Below are 21,057 nucleotides of genomic sequence, written 5' to 3'. Positions count from 1 at the left end.
TTATATAAGTATCATTATAAACTTATTTATGAATTTAAAAGGCAAAAGAATGGGGAAAGATATACCACACATAAAGCTGGAGAACCTATACAAATCTTCCTTGATTTATGATAGATGGGGTATCCCATCATTAAGTTGAAAATACTGTAAGTCAAAATGCATTTAAAACACCTAATGTACCAAACATTGAAGCTTAGCCGAACCTACCTTAAAAGTACTTAGAACACTTAAATTAGCCTACAATCAAGCAAAATAATCTAACAAGTCTATTTCGTAATGAAATGTTGAATATCTCATGTAATTTGCTGAATGCATTATTGGAAGTGAAAAACAGAATGGCTCTATAGGAACAGAATGGCTGTAAATGTGTTCATCATGATTGGTTTCTACTCAATCCATATCACTTTCATACCAGCGTAAAGTTGAAAAATTGCAAATTGAACCATTAAGTCAGAACTGTTTATATTACTATCAGACAATGTAGACTTCAGAGCAAAGAAAATCCCCAGAGATAAAGAGGGACATCACATAATCACAGAAGGCCAGTTTACAAAGAAACTATAAATGTGCATGCATCTAAAAACAGCATCAAAATACATGAATCACATGAACAAGGTGAAGAAACAGACAAACTCATAATTAGAGACTTCATCACTCCTGCCTCAAAAGAAATAAAACAGATAAAAATACCAGCAAGATATGTGAAGAGAACTGAACAACACTACTATGGTATAATAAAAACATATTGGGTCTTTATATTTGGTCTATAAACCTTTATTTCCAACTCCTTCACAGAGCTTGGCATTTACTAAATGACAAGAATGCCTGTTATGCTAATGAGGGGACTCCTGAAGGGACTCTTAGATCAATTCAGATTAGGGTTGGTCATCAGGTAGACCAAACACGTGATTAGAGGGTTTAAACGTTTGGCCCAATCTCTAATCTCCAACCTCTAGGGAGAGTGGGCCTGGAGATGTGAACTCAATTACATGGACAATGATTTCATTTCTCATGTCTATCTAATGAAATCTTGATATTAAAAACAGTGAGAAACAAGCCTCAGGGAGATTCCTGGTTGGTGAACATATTGATGTACCGAGAGGGTGGTGTACCCTGATTCCACAAGGATAGACGTTCTTGTGCTTAGAATCCTTACAAACTGGCCCTATGTACCTGTTCATCTGGTTGTTCATTTTTATTCTTTATAATATAATGGTAATACTAAGTATAGGGGCTTCCCCGACAGCTCCAGCAGGTAAAGAATCTGCCTGTAATGCAGGAGACACAGGGGACTTGGGTTTGATCCCTGGGTCGGGAAGATCCTCTAGAGGATGGCAACCTACTCCAATATTCTACCTGGCGGGCTACAGTCCATGGGGTCACAAAGAGTTGGACACGACTGAGCACATGGCACAATCCTAAGTATAGAACTTTTATGAGTTCTTTGAGTTGTTCTAGCAAATTACTGAACCTGTAAGATACACCAAATTCACTGCCAGCCAGGCAAAGTATGAATGGCTTGAGGATACTCAGGACTAGAAGATATACTTCAAGCTAGAGTCTGAAGCGGGGGCAGTCTTGTGGAACTGAGCCCCTTAGCCTGTATGATGTCATTAACTCCAAGCAGTTAGTGTCAGAATTGAATTGCATTTTAAGACATTCATTTGATGAAAGAGAACTGAATCAGAAAGTAACCATCAACCAACTGAAACTAATGTACATTTATATAACACTCCAACAAAATCAGAATACACATTCTTTCCAAGTGCACATGGAACCAAGACAGACGTGTCATATCCTAGGTCACAAAATAAACCTCAACAAAGTTAAATAAAATCACATACAGAATATTAATGAAATTAAGCTAAAAATCAATGGCAGCAAGATAATAGAAAACTCTTACAAACATTTGGAAATTAAACAAAAATACCAAAGCTGGGTGATTGTTTGTGGTAAGTAAAATTTTATAGGAATAATGCCATGCCCATTCATTTATGTGTTGCCTACGGCTGTTTTTGTACTACTAGAGCAGATTTAAGTAACTACAACTGAGTATAGACTCAGGTCTTATCATATTTACTACTTGGACTTTTAAAACAAAAAGTTTGACAAAGACTATTCTAAATAATCCACAGATTAAAGAAAAAGTCTTTAGGTAAATTAGAAAATATTTTACTTGAATAAAAATTAAAACAACAAAATTTGGTGGGATGTAGCTAAAGCCCTGGTTGGAGGGAAAATTAAAACATTAAAAACTTGTATAACAGGACTTATCATTATAGACTCTACAAACATTAAAAAGTATAAAAGATCAATACTGCACATATAACCTGGACAACAATGGACCAATTTCTCAAAAACTGCAAACCTAACAATTCACCCAAGACGAAAGGAAAAGTCTGAATTGTCCTGTTAAAAAAACTGAACCCATAATTCAAAACCTTCCCACAAAAGAATACAGAGATTTTTCCACTGCCAAATTCTATCAAATGTTAAAAAAAAAAAAAGAGCTATACAATCTCTTCCAGAAATAGAAGGGTAAGAAATATATCCCAATTCATTTTATGAAGACAGCATTAGCCTGATATGAAAACAGTCATAAAGCTGGAGAAGAAAATAGTAATGCCTAGTGTGGAAACTATAAAAATGATTAAAAAAAAACCAAACAATAAAAGACAATGCAAGAAAAACCAATCTTCCCCATGAACATCTATCAGTTCAGTTCAGTTACTCGTGTTCAACTCTTTGCGACCCCATGAACCACAGCATGCCAGGCCTCCCTGTCCATATACATAGACACAAAAATTCTCAATAAAATATTAGTAAATTAAATCCAGAAATACATAATAAGCATTACACTTCAGCGACATGGTTTACTCTGGGGAAGTAAGATTTGTTTAATATTCAAAAATCAATTCATAAAATTAATCAGATTAACAGTCTAAAACAGAAAACAACATAATTATTATTTAATGCAGGAGAAGCATTTGACAAAATTCAAGTCATACATGATATAAACTCTTAGTAAACTAGGAGTAGAATGGAATTTTCTCAACCTGAAAAAGGACATTAAAAAAAAAGCTGCTCAAACTGATCAATATATTTAACAATATTCCAACTGAAATTCAAGGAAAAGCCATTACATAGACATGCTGATTCTAAAATTTATGTGGAAAGGTAGATCAGTCCTAGGTGTTCTTTGGAAGGAATGATGCTAAAGCTGAAACTCCAGTACTCTGGCCACCTCATGCGAAGAGTTGACTCATTGGAAAAGACTCTGATGCTGGGAGGGATTGGGGGCAGGAGGAGAAGGGGACGACCGAGGATGAGATGGCTGGATGGCATCACTGACTCGAGGGACATGGGTTTGGGTGAACTCCGGGAGTTGGTGATGGACAGGGAGGCCTGGTGTGCTGCAATCCATGGGGTCGCAAAGAGTCGGACACGACTGAGCAACTGAACTGAACTGAAAGGAACTAAAACATCTAAAATAGTTTTGAAAAACAGTAATAAAGTTGGAGGAATCACAGTACATGAATTTAAGACTTAATACTATATAGTTAAAATAATCAAGCCAGTGTGCTATCAGCAAAGGGATAGTCATATTACAAATAAATGAAATACAATAGAGTGCATAAACAGATGTACACAAATAGTTCAATTAAATTTTCAGCTTTTTAAAAATGCAAGTATAATCCACATACTGTATTTTAAAGTATACAATTCAGTGGTTTGTAGTATATTCACAAAGTTGTGTATTCACCACCACTATCCAATTCCAGAACATTTTCACCAACCCAAAAAGAAACTTCATACTTATTAGCTGCCACTCTACTCATTCCTTTCCCTGGCAACCACTAATCTATCTTCTGTCTCTATAGCTTTGCCTATTCTAAGCCAAGTGATATTTGACAAAGACGGAAAGGCCACTCGACACAGATAAGACAGAATTTCCAACAAAGTGTTGGAACAGTTGTAAGCTGTATGGAAAAAACAACCTCAATCTGAAACCTCAAACCTTACATATAAAACTTAACTCAAAATGTATCACAGATCTAAATGTAAAATACAAAACATTTAAAAATAAACTTTGTGCAAAAGGTTTTGGACATGATATCTAAATCACATTTCATAAAAGAAAAAAAACCTGATAAATTGAACTTTACTAAAACTGAAAACTTATACTCTGTGAAAGACATTGTTAAGAAAATGAAAAGACAAGCTACATACTGGAAGAAAATGTGTGCAAATCATAATATCCAACCACGGGCTTGTATCCAAACACATACAGAACACTTAAAATTCAACTGTAAGAAAAAAATTACCCAATTCAAAATGAGGCAAAAAATAGACACTTCACCAAAGAGGTTACATTGACTGGAAATAAATACATGAAAAGATGTTTGACATCACTGGCCAGTCTCCAAAAGTTACATACTGTATGATTATATTTATATGACAATTTCAAAAAAATAAAAGTAGAGTGACAAAGAACAGATCAGTCGTTGCCAAGAGTTAGAGGTAGGATGAAGGTATGATTATAAAGAAATATTATGAGTGGAATATTACTCAGCCATTAAAAAGAATGAAATAATGCCTTTGCTGCAACATGGATAGACTTAAAGACTGTCATACTGAGTGAAGTCAGAGAGAAGGATAAATATCATATGACATCCCTTATATGTGGCCATCTAAAAAAATGACATGAAGTTACTTACAGAACAGAAACAGACTCACAAACTTAGAGAATTAATTTATGGTTGCTGGGAGAAGGCAGAGTTAAGGTGTTTGGGATGGACATGTACACACTGCTATATTTAAAATGCATAAAACCAACAAGGACCTACTGTATAGTACATGGAACTCTGCTCAATGTTATGTGGCAGTCTGGATGGGAAGGGAGCTGTGACCTATGGACTGTAGCCCTCCAGGCTCCTCTGTCCATGGAATTCTCAAGGCAAGAATAATGGAGCGGGTTGTCATTTCCTACTTGAAGGGATCTTCCTAATCCAGGAATTAAACCCTCATCTCTGACCTCTCCTGCATTGGCAGGTAGATTCTTCACCACTGTGCCACCTGGGAAGCCCTCAGTATCCTGGGTGGAGTCCTTCAAGACACTGGTATAAAGCTAAAAAATATACCTGTTCCAACTAGAAATTGAACCCTAAGGGAAAAGCCCAGAATTCTATAAGCTATCAAGGTATATAGTATACCTTGGTATACTTTAGAAGCAGTATAGTATTGCTTCTAAAATGGCTCATAATAATCCCTATCTCATACTACTGCCCCTTCCCCTTGAGTGTAGATGAATCCAGTGACCTGCCTGTAATGAATAGAATGCAGCACAAATGACAGGATGCTCTTCCCATCTAGATGCCACCAAGTGACATCTACCTTGCTTATTATCTCTCTATAGCTCTTCCTACTTGCTCTGATGAGGAAAGCTGTCATGGTGCCTCAAGGAAAGACCCATATACTAGGACAACCTCTGCTAACATATGATTCCATTTATAAAGGGTACCTGCAAGCCCTCAGTCCAACCACCCACAAGGAATGGAATCATGCCAACTACTGGAGTAAGCTTGGAAATAGAACCTTCCCCAGTCTCACTCCAGTACTCTTGCCTGGAAAATCCCATGGATGGAGGAGCCTGGTAGGCTGCAGTCCATGGGGTCACGAAGAGTCGGACAGGACTAAGCGACTTCACTTTCACTTTTCACTTTCATGTATTGGAGAAGGAAATGGCAACCCACTCCAGTGTTCTTGCCTGGAGAATCCCAGGGACAGGGGAGCCTAGTGGGCTGCCGTCTATGGGGTCGCACAGAGTCGGACACGACTGAAGCAACTTAGCAGCGGCAGCAGCAGTTGAGCCTTGAGATGACTAAAGCCTACCTTAATAGTAGTAGCCTGTGGTTGATCTTGAAACAGAATACTCAGCTGAGTAACACACAAAACCCTTACCCACAGACATTCTGAAATAATAAATGTTGCTGTTTTAAAACACTAAGTTTGAGGTAATTTGTTATGCAGCCATAGATAACTAATGCTATCTACGTATATCAATGTATATGTATATCAATGTATATCAATGTTATAAGACAATAGTTTCTCAAAGTTGTACACAACCCACAGGTTCTTTTTGATTCCATATCATAGATTATATCTGAGAAAATTAATGTAATTTGGCTGCAGCATCGATGCTGTCAAATAATTGTGATTCATTTTTTAAGTAACACTAATAGACTTAAAATAATCTGGGTGAGGGAAAATGAGATACTGCAAGAGAGAAATGAAATAATTCCTTCTTGGCAATACTCTCAAAGACTTAAAATAACAAGTAAATAGCATGCTAACGAATTCAGACAATGATGCTAAATCTGGAGGTGTTGCCAAAACAGAACCAAAGATGATCAAAATATGAACGGAACATACTAAATGGAGACGCAACTTGTAAAAGACCATGTGGTGAAAAATTATTTGAAACATTTGCTTGGTAGAAGAAGATTAAGAAGAAAAATAGCCAACAAATTAATAAGTAAATATTGACAATCCCCTAGATTACAAACTCTGTGATGATGAAGATCATATTATAGTCACTAAATCCTCTGCCATAATCAAAGATTATGAAGTTTGCAGTTAATCAATAGATATTTGGTAAAGTAATTTAGTTAACCAGCTGAAAAAGAGACATTAAACTGCATGTAATTAAAAAAGTCACACAGGCTCACATATAGAGTTATAACAGATGAGAGGAAAAATGAGAATTAAAAGGAGAATGGAAATCAGGATAGGACACATAGGCAGGTGGATGAAAAGTGTACAAGAATTCCAAAACCATAAACCAGATCAAACCACACTTAATGACCAGAAGTCCCTACAAGAGTATTATCTGAGAAATTAACATAACACTGCAGTTATTGTCTTTTAGCTTCAGTGAGTGCTAAATCGCTTCAATCCTGTCCAACTCTTTGTGCCCCTATGGACTGCAGCCTGCTAGGCTCCCTTGTCCAAGGATTAAAAGTCATAATATATGGTATATGTAAAAGTGCTTATTCATCCCAGTGCCTGCTACACTGACTATACCCAATAAATGGTAACATTACTTATTATTATATATCATTTTGCATGCTTCTTAACCAACAGAAGAAGAAATAATCACAATCACAAACATAATGCTGTCCAAAACAGTCCCTGAATTGCTTGAATGTTGATGAAAGGAAATAATCATGGAAGACTAGAATTTAAACCTAGTATGCAACTACTGCTTATCAAATTGATATGAAAATGTTTTTGTCAGCAAGAGAAATTATTACTCTACAACTATGATTCAAATTAAATTATAGCATTTGATTTGTTATAATTTTGCTCTTAGAGTTAACAAAAATTGGTTGAAAAAAGGAAATAAAACTATTTCTAGGATGGAAAAAGTATATATTCATTCCCAAATGTGTTTTGACTTGAAGCAAATTTTGAGTACGCACCTACTTAAAAGAAGAAAGCATTGTCATAGTGAATATAAAAAAAGAACTTACTTAAATATAAAAAGTAAAGACTCATACACTGCTAGTAGAAATGTACTTTGGAAAATGGTTCTTTATTACAAAGCAAAGCTGGAAATATGCACAAACTATGACCCAGCAACACTTTTCCTATGTATACATCCTAAAAACACTCTTTTCTCACATGTACCAGGAACTGTGTACAAGAATTTTCAATCACATTGTCCATAAATACCAAAACCTGGAAACAACCCAAATGTCTAGCAAGAGAAGAATGGATAAATTATACTCATACAGTAAAAAAATGTAGTCGCTTCCTACTGCTGACATAACAAATCACCATAAACTCAGCAGCAAAACAACACAAATTTACAGTCTTACAGTTCTGGAGATCAGAAGTCCAAGACTTCCCCTGGGGCTAAAACCAAGGGGTCAGCAAGGCTATGCTCCTTCTAGAGTGTCTAGAGGAGAATCCTTTTCCTTGCCCTTTCCAACCTCAAGAAGTTGCCTTCATTCTTAGGTTCATGGCCTCATCCACCATCTTCAAAACTAGAGTGGTTTAGTCAGCATCTTCAAAACTCTCTGACCTGTGCTTCCATCATCACATCTCTTTATTTCCCTCTGACAAAATATATATGCTTTTTTGTAGGCCCCTTGTGAGTACACTAAGCCCAAGTGGATAATGAAGAATAATCTTCCCATCTCAGAGCTTTAATTTAATGATACCTATAAAGTTCATTCCACCTATAAGGTAACATATTCAGAAGTTTCAGGGATTAGGAACTGAATATCTTTCGAATAATACCATTATTGGAAAAATATACTAAAATGAAGAAACTACTGCTACTCTAAACTACATGAAAAAACTCAAGTGTTGTTTGTTGTTTAGTTGCTAAGGTGTAACAGACTCTTTTGCGACCCTGTGGACTGTAGTTCACCAGAATCCTCTGTCCACGGGATTCTCCAGGCAAGAACACTGGAGTGGGCTGCCATTTCCTTCTCCAGGGGATCTTTCTGACCCAGGGATCAAACCGATGTCTTCTACATTGGCAGGCAGATTCTCTACCCTGAGCCACTAGGTAAGACAGTAGATACTGAAAAAAATCAAGCAATACAAAAGTATACATACAATGTAAGTCCTTCCACATGAAGTTCAAAAATAAGCAAAACTAAACTATGATAAATAGGGGTGCAAATATAGGTAGTAAGTCTATAAAGAATAAAACAAGAAAATGATTTTTCATAAAAAGTGTAAGAATGAATTCCTTTGGAGTGAGAAAAGGGCTTCCCTGGTAGCTCAGTCGGTAAAGAATCTGCCTGCAGTGCAGGAGACACATGTTTGATCCCTGGATCGGGAAGATTCACTAGAGAAGGAAATAGCAAACCACTCCAGTATTCTTGCCTGGAAAATCCCATGGACAGAGGAGCCTGGCAGGCTATAGTCCATGAGATCAAGAGTTGGACACGACAGTGAAAAGGGGGATGAGATAAAGAAAGGGCTTCTAATATACTGGCAATGTTCTATTTCTTGCCCACTTGGCTTTCCTCTTTAAATTGTACACACACGTTTTACATACCCTATGATTAGGGCTTCCCCGGGGGCTCAAACAGTAAAGAGTCAGCCTGCAATGCTGGAGACCTGGGTTCAATCCCTGGGTCCGGACATCCCCTGCAGAAGGAAATGGCAACCACTCTGGTATTCTTGCCTGGAAAATTCTATAGAAGGAGGAGCCTGGCGGGCCACAGTCCATGGGGTGGGAAGGAGTCGGACACGACTGAGTAACTAATGACTCTTAAAAAGAATAGTAACAAATAACAGTAATATAAACCAGAGAAGGGAGAGCCAGACACAATCTAGATTAGGCAATGATCACCTAGCAGTGGGACAGCAAGAGACTGCCCCATCTGTACACTGGTGACAAGTCAGGTAACCTGTGAGTTGGGCATGAGGCCGAAATCCAGGTTCAGAGTAAAGAACAGGCTTACAAGCAACTGCAAAATCACATGTCTTCTAAGACACTTTACAAAGTCTTCCTACAAAACTATAAATTTCTTGAGGTCAAGAGCAGAATTCGTCTCATCTTTGTATTCTCAGTACCTAGTATAATACCTACCACAGAATAATCATTGAATAAATAATGAATGGAAGAATGAATGAAATGTCTTTTACCACCTAGACAGTTGAATGAAAAGAAGTAGTCCTCAAGTAAATAAGTGAGAGTGGACTTTTAAATTTAATGTATGTGCCAAGTTGCTTCAGTCGTGTCCAACTCTGTGTGACTCCATGGGCTGTAACCTGCCATGCTCCTCTGTCCATGGGTATACTGGCAAGAACACTGGTGGGGGTTGCCATTCCCTCCTCCAAGGAATCTTCCTGACCCAGGAATTGAACCTGCATCTCTTATGTCTCCTGCATTAGCAGGTGGATTCTTTACCACTAGCGTCACCTGGGAAGCCCAATTTAACATACTGTCATTCAATAATTCTTACAAACACATAGAAGAGTACAAAAGAAGTATAAATGCATAGTTTTGCCCTCAATGAGATTACAATCAAAGGAAGAAGTTAAACAATTGTTTCCAAATTATTTTTTGAAGTAGAACACATAATATAAAACCAGAAATTAATAGTATCAATAATTTTCTGGATTAAAAAGGCAAAATATATGTTAATCAAAATCAAACTGCAAGGGCCAACACATATGATAAGCTGGAACTAGGGAGATTGACATGGGCTAAGATAATCATACTAGGTTTCTTAGAGGAGCTAGATAGAATTTATAGTGGGTTGATGATTGCAAAATAGCCCCAAATTCTCCCATTACTGTATACACATGCCTTAACAATGTGACCTTGCTCCATCTGCCATTGAAAGGTAGAGTTTCTTCACCATTCTGGAAACTAGGGTTGGCCCTATGACTTGCTTTGGTCAATGGGACATCAACAAATACGACCCAGAAGGTTGAAAAGCACTTATGCACTAGACCTCCCCTCTTTGTCTGGTTTTGGGACCAAGATAATGAAGAAACCCAAGCTAGGTGATTGCTTCACACAGACGAGAGCAAATGAGCCCAAACAAGACCAAAAGAACCATTCAGCTGAACCCAGTCAAACTGCCAACCCACAGGATAGTTTATGAATTATTATTTTGGCCCCTGAGCTTTGGGGTGGTTTGTTTAATGACAAAAACTAACTGAGGTGCAAGCAAAGGAGCAGAAAAGAAAAGGAGCAAAGCATACAAGTACAGGAGAAAATGAAGGCATACATGAGCCTAAATGGAAAAGAGCTCTGATCACAGTGAGAGAACACATAAACCTGAAAGTAAACTGAGTTCAGATCGTAAAACTCAGGCTAGGAAGAGATCGGACTTCATTCAACTTAAACAGAGAAGCAAGAGCCATTGAGGACTTCAGAGCAGGGGAGGATATAACGCAAGAGCAAAGGATGTCCAGTTTCAACTACTATTACCTAGATAGGCTGAGCAAAAAATTCTCCTACATTTGCAGGAAGCTAAACAGATAACAGCATGGTTCTATAACTGCCATATACAGCTTATGTAAGATTCTGTTCTTTAATAGAAAAACAGGAAAATTATTTTTACCTACAATTTTAATTTCAATGAGAACAATCCTAGAATTAATCATCAGAAGAGCTTATGACGTGTCTAAAGAGTAAGGAAAATATTTCTGAAACTATGTTTGGGCATAATGATACTATAGATTTCTAATGACAGCATAACTTTGAAATATGATTCCTCTTTGTTTGAGATTTCATATACCCACCAGACTACTTTAGCTTCTGACCACCACGGTTAACAGGGACCAGATTTAGCCTCCCATCTTAAATGGGAAAAATAGACAAAATAAATGAAACAAAGGATTTTAGACACTAGGCAATAGGCAGCACAGAATAAGGATCCACAAAAGAAAATAAGTGAGGTCATCCTTGAGATTGCCCCTAGCTTATCGCCTGAGAGAGTTTTCAGGCTGCAGCATAGGAACGAGGAACCCAAACGGAACTAAGCAGTCTCACTGAGTTGAAGAGACAGAATTAAGAGTTTTGAGAAGGCCAAGGCAAGGCAGAACACTGAAGAGAGCTGCACAAAGATATGCCTCTTGATATCTAGAGGCAGTTCCTCTTGAAACTTCGGCTGAGTACTTATGAATGCATATGTGTAACAAAGCAAAGAACAACTAGAAAGGCGCAGGCAGAGCAATCCCTAACGATCACACAGGTCTGCGAATAGTTTGTACAGTCACAGAGTGGAAAAAAATTTTTTTTAATCTTTAAAAACATCCAGGGCCATGAATGCATCTAACTATTTTCAAATAACTGTATCCCAGAACAAATTCCCATACATTTACAAAAATTAAAAAATAAATTCAGCACACAACAGTGTAAAATCATGTCTGGCATCCAAAGAGAAATTGCCAGGGATACAAACAAGGAGAAATAACAATCAATAAAAACAGACTCAGAAATGGTGCAGATGATAAAATGGTGGACAAGAACTTTAAAACAGCTAATACAAATATATTCAAGAAAATATAGAAAAGGATTAAGCATGAGGAGAGAAATGGGGAGTTTTTTTTTAAATGAACTTATAGACATGAGAAGTATACATCTGAGATTTTTTAAAAATATACTGGCGGATAGGATTAATACCAGTTTAACCACTGTGAAAGAAAGGATTAGTGAAGCTGAAGATAAAAATGAAACATCCTAAATTAAATATACATAGAAAAAGACAGAAACTAAACAGGGCATCAATGTACAAAAGGATAACATCAAAAAGCCTAACGTACATATAACTGGAATCCCTCAAAGAGAGAATAGTGAGGTTGTTTATACTTTTATTTTGGTGTCAGTTATTGTAGAGAATCCCATGGATGGAGGAGCCTCGTAGGCTATAGTCCATGGGGTCGGGAAGAGTTGGACACAACTGAGGGACTTCACTTTCACTTTTCACTTTCATGCTTTGGAGAAGGAAATGGCAACCCACTCCAGTATTCTTGCCTGGAGAATCCTAGGGACAGAGGAGCCTGTTGGGCTGCCATCTATGGGGTCGCACAGAGTCAGACACGACTGATGCGACTTAGCAGCAGCAGCAGCATTGTAACCATGTTATCGTATATAAAGTTTCTCTCCACTTTCAGTAAATATTTTAATTTCTGGATACATTTGTTGGGCCCAAAGAGATTACAAGCTAAAAAAAAAAAAAACCTGAAGGAAAAAATGTCTGAAATTTTTCCAAATTTGAGGGAAACTATCAACACACTAAACAAATCTTATTATTACAGTTAAAAATCTAACACTTTCAAGATAAAACTAAAGCGTAGACACAAATATACAAAGACTACACATGAGCTAAGCTTTTCAAAACATCTAATAATACTAACATAAACAACAGAAGTTAATGTCAAGAATAGGATAAACCCCATGAGATTTTTTTTAACGCTGTAGGTTTTAGTAAAAGCCTCTCTAAAGGGTTGGTAAATAGAAATGAAGATGAATAACCCTATTTGCTAATAGCAAAAGAGAAAGAAAATCTGGTCACCATTCACACTTCAATTGTTCCTTCTAAACTTCCATAAGAGATAAATTATACTTCCAGCAATATGGACTCTCCCTGGGCTCATACATTCAAGAAAGCAAAATATCTATTAAAAGTAAAGAGACTTTACAAGTCAGTTATGGTTACAATTACCTACAACAGAATAAAAGTGTAAACAATCTAGTTCTCTTCTCCCTGGCTACTGATACTAACAACACATGAACAAATTCTTGCCTTATAGAAAGTAGAGTGTAACTTACATAACCAGATTGTAAGGAAAACACTCAACAAGACCATTCCTTGGGTAAAATCTACTGTAACCAGACCAACCAAACAATGCATTGTCTATGATCCTCCCACTAGGGGAAAAAAAAATCAATAAAGAACCTTTTCTGTAGTGATCTTCATTACAATTAAATTTAAAGTATATTAACTTCTTTTTAAAAATAGCAAAAAAAAAACCCACAATAATCTTTTCTGTAGTGATCTTCATTATAATTAAAGTATATTAATTTTTTAAAAATAGCAAAACTATATATGTATATATATGTGTGTATGTGTGTGTGTACTGAGGCAGAGAGGTTAATCTAAGGTCCTATGACATGTTCTCACAGAGATGAGAAAGGATTCAGATCTCATCTTGATGCAAAACTAACAGTTTCATTTGTTTAGTAAGCACTGAAGTTTGTGGCTATACTAACCTTATTTTATAAACCAAAAATTAGGAGCCAGCATATGATAAGGGATATTTTTTCTGATTTACAAATGAATTTATATATTTTAAAACTTACAAAGATATTCAAACTATATCCTAGTTACTTGTACATTTAATAACTCAGCTATAAGCTTCTTGACTCTGGTTACAGAGAGACTCTATCTACCTGTAAGACCTCTTTCTTGTAACCATACACACTCTCCTACTGAAAAGTGCCTACTCCTAACTTCTGATGTTCAAAGAGTGTGAAACATAATATCCACTAACCTCTGCAACTGGTAGACTATGCAGAATAAACTGTGGTTGATAAAACAGAAGACTTTCCTGAGCTACTTCCCAGACTGTAGGTCTGTCAGTTAATACGTTTATGTGGCAGTCTGCATTCTCCCTTCACGATTCTTGGAACACTTGTAATTCCTTGTTCTACGACTGTCTCTTCCAACTGTACTGCAAATTCTAAAAGTGAGATAATTTCTGTTTTGTTCCGTGCTAAATCTCTAATCCCTACCACAGAAACATAGGAGATATTTAACAAGTATTTAAATATTGCTGAGAGAAATATCAATAACCTCAGATATGCAGATGACACCGCCCTAATGGCAGAAAGTGAAGAAGCAGTAAAGAGCCTCTTGATGAAAGAGAAAGAGGAGAGTGAAAAAGCTGGCTTAAAACTCAACATTCAGAAAACTAAGATCATGGCATCCAGTCCCAACATTTCATGGCAAATAGATGGGGAAACAATGGAAACAGTGAAAAGACTTAATTTTCTTGGGCTCCAAAATCACTGCAGGTAGTAATTGCAACCATGAAATTAAAAGACACTTGCTTCTTGGAAGAAAACCTATGACAAACCTGGACAGCGTATTAAAAAGCAGAGACATGACTTTGCTGACAAAGGTCCATCTAGTCAAAGCTATGGTTTTTCCAGTAGTCATGTATGGATGTGAGAGTTGGACCATAAAGAAAGCTGAGCACCGAAGAATTGATGCTTTTGAGACTGTGGTGTTGGAGAAGACTCTTGAGAGTCCCTTGGACTGCAAGGAGATCCAATCAGTTCATCCTAAAGGAAATCAGTACTGAATATTCACTGGAAGGACTGATGCTGAAGCTGAAACTCCAATACTTTGGCCACCTGATTCAAAGAACTGACTCATTGGAAAAGACTCTGATGCTGGGAAAGATTGAAGGTGGGAGGAGAAGGGGACAACAGAGGGCAAGATGGTTGGATGGCATCATTGACTCGATGGACATGAGTTTGAGTGAGCTCCTGGAGCTGGTGATGGACAGGAAAGCCTGGCATGCTGCAGTCCATGGTGGTGCAAAGAGTTGGACACAAGTGAGTGACTGAACTGAACTGGAGAGATACTGAAGATCAGAGAGGCTAAATTAAGGTGGTAGCAGTAGAAATGAAAGGGAGAGGGTTTGTGCGGGTTGAATCGGGGAAAAAAGAAAAAATGAGATTTTTGAAACTGGGTGGTTGAATAAATAGTGCCACCTTCATCTATATAATTAAAGAAGTTAAAACAGAGCTGACTTCAGTCTTGGACGGGTTGAATATTTTAAGTGCTACACAAGCCCAGCAGAAATGAAGTCCTAATCTAGCTTACTATTTACCATACAATGTAGCTTCCAGATGATGTTTTCAAATCAAATTTCGTGAGAAGCAAGGCTCATATTTTTCTCTTTAGTTATTCACTTCCCCCTCTATTTTCCTCCTCTCATCTCTGCATTAGCCATTGAAAAATACTGATAAAACTTTTTCTGAGAAATTTTAGAAAATGAGGTACCTAGCAGATCAAGGAAAAAAGTTGCGGGCAGGGCTTTCCAAAATTAATCCATAACACACAACACACATGGAAAACTAAATACTAGACCAATATTAGCAAAATACAGTATTTAGATGATCACATGGCTCAAACAAGATCAGAGAAACAATGCAAAATCATTTTTTAAAAAAGGCAATTATATGGAACTTCAGAAAGATAAAAAAATTAAAGTATAAAAATGATGATAAAAGCATTTCAGTAAAAACAGACATAATGGCAAATAAGTTTTCTAACACAAACATTAAAAAATACTGATTTTTATTTTCAATAGATACAAATTCTCTAAAATAAATATCTAACATATACATGTATATATGTATTATATATAATAATGATTCTTAAACATGGTTAGGTTAAATCTTGACGGCTTAACAAAGGGAGCTACAAAGCTATTACCTCCTATTTGTCAGAAGACACTACAACAACAACAACAACAAAAACAGAAGACACTACAACAACCCAGTACTTTTTTTTTCTTTTTTAATTTTTACTGGCGTATAGTTAGATTCCATCCTGGGATCGGGAAGAGCCCCGGGAGAAGGAAATGTCAACCCACTCCAGTATTCTTGCCTGGGAAATTCCATGAATGAAGAAGCCTGGCAAGCTATAGTCCTTGCAGTTGCGAAGAGTCGGACACAACTGAGCGACTAAACAACATAGCTGATTTGCAATGTTGCCCTAGTTTCAGGTGTACAGCAAAGTGACTCAATTATACATATATCCACTTTTTAGAATCTTTTCCCATGTAGGAAATTACAGACTATTGAGGTTCTTTTCAAAGAACACTTAATTTTTTACCTTGGGAAGATCTACTCTAACTGAAGTGAAATTCAATAGCTTAATACAATAAAAAGCAGCTACCAACATTCCAAACACCAAGGATCTTATATACAAATGTTAAAGAAAAAAAAAATCACAGAAAAAATCCAAATGCTAACAAAACTTGACAAGTATTATGACTCAATTAATACTAAGAACACATAAAACATTAACCACACAGACAAGACTCATGCTTAACTTAGTCATATACCATAAATGAAAATATACCAAGAAGTCTGCTTAAAAATCACTTGTTTAAAAGAAATTTTCTGAAAAAACTGACAGTGATATTATGTAAAAAAATATAATTTCAATCTATATTTTAAACTTACAACCAAGGATCACAAGATATTGAGGAAACTTGTGAGTGGTTATATGTGTTGTAAATATGCTCAAAATTCAGCTCTAAAATCCCAAACTTTTTTCCTGAAAGCTCTTTTATCAAATATGGAAATATGATATTTAACCTAAAAGTGCTGAGTATTTACAGCACAAAAGCTATAAAAGAAAAAAAAAATGTATTTTCAACCCAAAGATTCTATTCACTGAAGCCTGTGGGGGCAAATCTACCACCATCAGAACTATTATTTACAACATACTGAATAATAACAACAACAACAAAATGACAATGAAGTAAAACAGTATAAACATTTAATTTCATATTTTAAAACCTATAAATATTAAAAATGTCCTGCCATATTAAATACTAACCAAATAAACTGATATAGTTCCAGCTATATTTTGAATGTTTCTCAAAAACCTCAAAAATAGTAAAGAAAGAAACACATGACTCTAGTAATTTTGAGTAACATGCACTCAAACTGTAGAGAATGCCACATATCTATAAAATAATTTTTCTATTAGAGATTTTTTTTTAATGGGAAAGGAAGCAAGCTATACTGTCCATTAGTTCTCAAATGCTTTTTCATTTGCTAATCAATTCATCTGTCACTAGTTCAGTAATGCTCAAACATTTTCTCTTGTTTTATACTATTTTTTGTTTTCTCAGACAACAAACATTTATCATGAGGATTAGGAATCTGAGAGTATCTCAGTTGGGTGGTTCCAGCTCACAGTATGTCCTGAATTGCAAGCAAATCATCATTACTTTAGGATATAAAACTTATATAAAGAATTGCCTGCTCCCCCCATCACCACCAAAGTTAAATTCCATGTCATAGCATACTCAGCTCTGTAATATTTATTTACAATGAGAAAACCACAATCTAGCACTGTCACATTTTTTTAAATGTAAAATACCCTCAAAAGTTTTTTGTATTATACTCCCTTCACTAAAGCAAATGAGCCTTAATCTCCTGAAGATTTCCTGAGGCATTAAAATAATAAGTATTTAAAAGGAAGTCAAAAAAAGACACAAAAATCTGAAGTCATATAAAGTACAATAAAGAATTTCCTATTTATGTATCAACTATAGTATAAGATACACTGTTCTTAGCCTCCCGCTGCTGCTGCTAAGTAGCTTCAGTCGTATCCGACTGTGCGACTCTGTGCAACCCCACAGATGGCAGTCCACCAGGCTCCCTCGTCCCTGGGATTCTCCAGGCAAGAACACTGGAGTGGGTTGCCATTTCCTTCTCCTACTGAAGATCAGATTTATTTCAACTTAATATTACAAATTAATGATGCTAGAGACTTCAATTTCTTTTATGTGTCTAAAACAAAAAAAAGAAAAATCATTTGGTAACATAAAGGAAAAGTTACTACAAAAACTTTCTTTTATAACCATGCTTCAAACATCCCTTTTAGTACAGACAAAATGTATCACCTGGAAAACATAAGCTTCTAAATTAGACCCTCTTTTCAGTATGTTTTCAACTTCAAAAGAGCACAAAACATCATCCAAGTCCACACACTTGTTATCTGAAAAAATTTTAGAGTTGAGATGAATTTTTCAAGATTAGTCATATACGTAATATTTGTCATGATTACTGCTTTATTAAAAAAAAAAACCAGCATTCAGCTTTAAAATAAATTGCCCATCATCCTTTCCCTGACAAATGAACGTTACTCTATTCCATTCAGCCGAAAGAAAACAGCAAATACATCTTTGCAGTCTAGCTTAGCAAATCAGTATTTAGAAATCAATTCAACTGTTATTAATGGATCAGAACCAAACACTAACAAAATACACTGAGTGGATCCTCCATGTGTGTGCAGGTGCACATTCATAATATCATGATCCTCACATATGTGTTAAAAACTCAATTTTTATTTAATACCAAAGCATCTTTACATAATACATGGGTTATTATAAAATTGCCCTCTTTAATGTTCAAAAAAAGAACAATTTCCAAAGTGCAGGATGAGAAGAGTAATACCGGATTGCTGCCACCTATCAACTTTAATTCAAAGCAAAGTACAACTCAATGTCATTTATACCTCTAAGGCAACCACGACTGAAATAAAATTAAGTTCACTGTGGATAAAGTATTCTGGCATCCCACTGGAGTATTTACTTCTGATTTGATAGTAAGTATGTGTGAAGTCTTTTGTCCCTCCCGCAACATTCCAGGGTGTCAACACCATCTTAGTAAAAGGAAATGAGGAGCAAATCCCTCAGGTCTACCTCGCACCCTAAGTATCAGAAAGTCACGGTTTCCACGGTCGTTACTACACAACAAACAGATTCTATAGTCCCGTGCCCTCTTCTATTAGATCTGGGAAAGCGAGGTGGGAAAGAAGTGTTTAGTATATCCTGAGAATCCTCTGTGTTCAGTCCTGGTACCCGAAGCAGCATGAATACAAGTGGTATGTGGGTCACCCACAGAGAGAGAGACAGAACGAAGCTTTGTGACCCTCCCAAGTTCAGTGAAGACACGAAAAGCCTCTGGGGATACGGGGCACAACCCTCCGGGGAAACCGGGGAGAAGCAGACGGTCTCCGAGTTGGAGTGATTGAGTCTGGCACAAGCCCAGGGCGTGGGTAGCGACCGAGGAGTCTCCGGTACCCCTCCCCTCTACACCAGGGTCCGTCACTGGGCGAGGGGTGCGGCCGGAGGAAGGGGTCAGGACCGAGAGAGGGCGGGGGGCGGGGCTCCCCCAGCGGCGTCCTGCGGGGGTCGCGGGGGGTGTGTCCTACCTGGGCCGTGGCGGTCTCAGGGATTTCGGAAGGAGGGCTCGGGTCCAGCTCAGGGCCGGGACCGGCAGCGGTCAACCCTCAGCAGACGGGACGGCCGCCGCCTGCCCATCCCCCACCGCCAAGTGCGGCGGGACCGGAGCGCGGCTTCGAGGGCCGGCCGGCTGGGTAGTCCCCTCGGGTACCGTCCGCGTTTACTGGCGGCGGCGGCGGCTGCTGCTGTTACTGCGGCTGCTGGACGCCCCCAGCCGCTGTGCTTGTGCCAGCCTCTGCTCCTCCTCCTGCCCCCGCCGCCGCCGCCTGGTCCCCACCGCTCCCATCGCCGCTGCGGCGACTACTGCAGCGCCCGCTGACCCGACCCGACGTTATTCTCCCCCTTCGCAACCCAGCACAGCCTAGCCCACCTGCCCTGCCAGTGCGCACGCCCACCTCTCCGCCACAGGTGCTGATTGGAGAGCGCGTCCCAAGCCCGCCAAGTCGGTTGGCTGGTCCCATTGCCTATCACGAAAGGGGCGGAGAGTTAGGCAAAGAGCGTCTCCGCCCCCCACCGGAGAATTGCCGCTATCTTCAGGTTTGCCTGAGAGGGCGAGTTACCGGGAAAGGAGCATCACAATGGCAGCGCGCGTGCGCGCGGGAATTCTGGTCCTTGTAGTTCCAGCCGCAGCCGCAACTGCCCTCTCGTCCCAAGCAGCGAAGTAGGGCTTCTGAGACTGGTGTTTGGCGCATAGTGGCGTCGTCCTAACTCAGCAGTTATCTTGGTTATAGAGACACAGTTATGACGCCAGGATTGGTCTTTTCGGAGGAAGATCGGAAATGCTTTGTCACGATACGAATTTACACACACCGAGGTGTTCGGTCCTGAAGGGCCCCAAATCTTGAGGCCCTGCCTTGCCACCTCCTCAGAACCCTCGCTGCCAGGATCTGGCAAATTGGCTCTGTCCCCAGAACAGCCTAACATGAAGCTATTCACCGGTGTGTACTGGGAACAGGCCTGAAAGTGTAAGGAAGAAAGGAGACCAAGACCGCCAGAGAGGAGTCAGCCTGGAGCCCGCCGTATCCTTACGGTTTTCAAGAACAAGATTTCGCTCCCTTTTTGAGAAACACCCCCAGTGAAGGGTTCAATGAGCAGCCCCCGTGAGGTGTCCAGTATGGGCTTCTGGGCGACACTGCGGGAGTCCCACTAAGACTTTAAAAGAAAAGCGAGAAGGGCGGAGCAACGAGGCTGTGTGGGCTAATTTGTCTTTGGTGTAGCAAGCTCTTTGGTAAAGAGGAAACCTTATGATAAAACCCCTCTGCCATCCTTACCCACCAACTTACAGAAGAAAAAGCTCAAAGAGGTTAACAGCTTTCCTAGAGCTACAAAACTAATTAGTGGAAGAACCAAACTCCAGTCTCGTAAACTCCCGTGTCCGGTGCTGTAATAATCACAGTGATTCCCAGGAGCCTGAAATCCCATGGATTGAAAAGATTGTGATGAATTCTTAGCTTCATTTTACTTTAAATCTTTTTATTTCCTCAAGTGACCTTATGATTAAAGTTGATTAAGAAT

At 38.3% G+C, this 21,057-nt stretch overlaps 1 protein-coding gene across 1 annotated transcript in view; it reads right to left on the bottom strand.

The window, feature by feature from the left end:
• Positions 1–19,883, bottom strand: part of TTBK2 (tau tubulin kinase 2) — a 123,417-nt gene extending 103,534 nt beyond the window's left edge. The window contains exon 1 of the mRNA XM_018054383.1: positions 19,512–19,883. The gene's annotated coding sequence lies outside the window, so the exon portion shown is untranslated. The remainder of the gene's footprint in view (positions 1–19,511) is intronic.

Source organism: Capra hircus, chromosome 10 (assembly GCF_001704415.2).
Source record: "Capra hircus breed San Clemente chromosome 10, ASM170441v1, whole genome shotgun sequence".
Lineage (NCBI taxonomy): Eukaryota > Metazoa > Chordata > Mammalia > Artiodactyla > Bovidae > Capra > Capra hircus.
This window is presented reverse-complemented; position numbering and strand designations above follow the sequence as displayed.